This window comes from Meriones unguiculatus, chromosome 4 (assembly GCF_030254825.1).
Source record: "Meriones unguiculatus strain TT.TT164.6M chromosome 4, Bangor_MerUng_6.1, whole genome shotgun sequence".
NCBI lineage: Eukaryota > Metazoa > Chordata > Mammalia > Rodentia > Muridae > Meriones > Meriones unguiculatus.
In genome coordinates, this window is record NC_083352.1 from 107,523,650 (window position 1) to 107,526,989 (window position 3,340).

Below are 3,340 nucleotides of genomic sequence, written 5' to 3' on the forward strand. Positions count from 1 at the left end.
ATATTACAGGATTTTTTTTCTGTCATGATTTTTATTGTGCTTCCTTCTAATATGGTCTAGAAATTTCTATTATGTAGCAATGTAGCATCTTTTAGGAGATGCTGGCCAGTGGAAAGTTTGATTTGGGCATGTTTGTCAGGTGAGATCCATGACGACGTGGAGTCAAATTGCAGGAGACCTATCATTCATAGTTGGCAGAGAAGCTTGGAGTGGTGAAGGGAAACCACAGGAAGCCTGCTGGCTCTGGTGAGCTGAACCAGCAGCGGGAGGGAGGAAGAAGGGGAAGAGAGGGAGGAAGAGACAGGACCACAAGGGTCTCCAAAGAAGAACTGGTCTCCATGGAGGTCTGGCTGTGGCTCAGAACAAGAAGGCCCAGTTGTGCTGTGGTCCTCTGTGACAGAGAGGTCATTGTGAGTTCTTGTGTGGATGATATGGACTTCAGAGGGTCAAGCAGGCCATCCTACAGCAAGTGGATAGAAGATGGTTGCAACCATCTCCTGATGGTTGCACAAGGCAAGTATCCCAATGGATCCCAGCAATGAGCTGGGAGCAGACAGAATTGGAGGCTGTGACAAGGGTGACCCAACCGTGCTTTTGTTATGAGATGGTTAATCTTGTATTTGATGTCAGTGCACTGAGGTACAACGAAATGAATTTGCTCTCTTTGCAAATTTTGGAGACAAGGGTTCACTATGTAGCCCAGGCTGGCCTGGAACTCATAGAGATCTGTTTGTCTCTGCCTCCTGAGTGCCAGGATGAAAGATGTGTACTCCAATGCCTGGGCCATGATAAGCCGCCTATTGATAAACCCTGACGTAAAATTTCGCCGGCTGTCTACGCTGCATGATGTCTCCATACTTTTGGATAACTGGTGGCATCTCTGGAGACTTGAAGGTGTGTGGAGCAGCTTAAGCAGGCAAGATGAGGTCAGGGAACCATGGCCGTGGGGCACTGTCTTTGGGAGGTGTTCATGGGCACAGTATAGTTTATTTACATACAGCAAGTCACGGTTGCTTGCAGTGCACAGCTGAGGCTTGATCAAGTCATTGTCTGCTCTACAAAGCCCCGAATACTCTATGATCCCTGCACTGGACGACAGAGGGAAAACTAAACTCAACTACGTTTGAAACAGCTGGAAATGTAGTAAGTAGCCTGGGGATGTAGCCCAGTTGGCGGAGTGCTTGCCCAGGATGCAGGAGGCTCTGGGTTCAATCCTCAGCACCGAGCAGGCCAGGTTGGGTGGCGCAGGCTTCTAATTCCAGCTCTCAGGAAGCTCAAGAGCTTAGGGCCACCCTTGGCTATGTAGTGATCCTGGGCTACGCGAGACCCTGAACGTTTTGTTAATCACCGACTGAGGAGGACTCCGCAGGCCCTCCGAGTCTCTGTGTGTGCTACTGTCACTTTTGACGGCCAGGTGGGGAGGCCGCCAGACCACATCAGTGGTGCCATTTTAGCGGGGAAGTAAGTGGCGGATGTGCTGCGCTCCTTTCTTCCTCTGCCTGGCTTTTTTGAAGCCGTATCAGAAATCGCTGTGCGGCAGTCACCTGCTTCGCTCTTTATTAGAAGATAAAGGTCAGAGGCTCGCTTCTGATTTGCAAGCTCAATTTGTGGCTACCTGAGACATGTCAAGGGACATCACCTAGTTAATAGGCTGACATACATTTGTGTGTGTGTGTGTGTGTGTTACATATCTTATCTGGGCGCCCCCATCATCCCCTCTCCCGCCCCAGTTTTGCTCTTCTCCCCAGCTGTTGTGCTTGGCCTGTGCTTTCAACAGTTGTGGCCTCGAGAATGGAGACCCTGAAAGCCTGTCATTAAGTGTCGCCTTTTCCCTTTCTTCTCAAGACTGTCAGGCTCTGGCAGGGTAGTTACCACAGACCCAAAAGCCCCTCATTACCTGAGTTTAACACATCTACTTTAAAGGCTGGAAAATTACCTCTAGATGAACCCGTGTCAACTTTTCCTGGAGCAAATGGGCTATAAAGCCATCATGATCACAGAGCTGGGGGCTTTCTGTTTGCTCTTTAGAATCATGTGTGCTTCCAAAACACTTCTATTTGGTTATGAGGGTGTGTGTGTGCGTACGTGCCTGTGTGTAAGTATGAAAATGCGTGTGGTGGCACATGTACATGCATGTTAGTGTGTGTGCGTATGGAGGTCAGAAACCAACATCTAACATCTTTCTCAGTCACTGTCACTGAAAGATAGATTTGCTGGCTGCAGGCTCTAGGGATCCACCTGTCTCTGCTTTTCCAGTGCTGGGATCGCTTGTGAGCTGTTAGGCTTGGCTTTTCCTATGGGCTCTGAAGATCCAAAGGCTGGTCTTTACCCATGGAGTATCACCCCAGCCTTCCCCTCCACTTTACCCACTGGGTCATCTCCCTGGCCTTCCCCTCCCTTTAGTACTGGAGATTGAACTCAAAGCCTTGAACATACTGCCACTGAGCTCCACCTCTAACCCCCTTGCTGAAGTAGGGGTTGAAGAGATGGCTTAGTGGTTAAGAGCCCTGGCTGCTCTTCCAGAGAACACGGATTCAATTCCCACCATCTGCATGGCAGCTCAAAACTGTCTGTAACTCCAGTTCCAGGGGATCCAACACCCTCTGTAGGCCTCCTTAGGCACCAGGCACCAGGCACACAGGTGGTGCTCAGGCATACATGAAGGCAAAAAAAAAATTGTGTAAACATAAAACAAACCAACAACAACAACAATTTTTAAAAAGCTGTAGCAGGATCAAAGTTACCTCATCTGGCCTTGAATTCACCCTGTAGCCCAGGCAGGCCTTGAACCTTCTTACCTCAGCCTCCTGAATAGTGGAGATATCTGGCCTGTGCCACCATCAGCTTGGCTGGAGATATTTTTTTAAGAATCTGTAGCAGGCGGTGCTTGTCAGCAGCAACCTGTAGAGGTGTGTGCAAAATATATTGTGTCTTTAGCATCCGAGAGAACCTGCAGTTTTGATAATTTTAATTGGCTCCCTGAAGCAAAATTATTCCTGGAGCAACTAGGGCATATTTCTTAAAACATGGCAGAATCTGGTCCTAGGAAATTTTTTTTAATTCTAATATATCAAAATTACTAGCTGTTTACATAAGAAGTAGTCTACAGAGGATTATCTGTTTAGAAGGCAATTGTGTTCTGGGAATGGATTGTGAACGAAGAGCAAATTTAACATTCAGATGTGCCATTTAAGGTCATTCAAGCTCTTTTGACACCGAATCTAGTTTTTATAGTTATATTAATGTCGTTATCTTCTTTCTTCTACGGTCATTTGGTATTTGAGTAATGTTAGAGCTCCTTGATGGGACTTGGCTGGAAGTTTTGTTTGTCTTTGTTTCT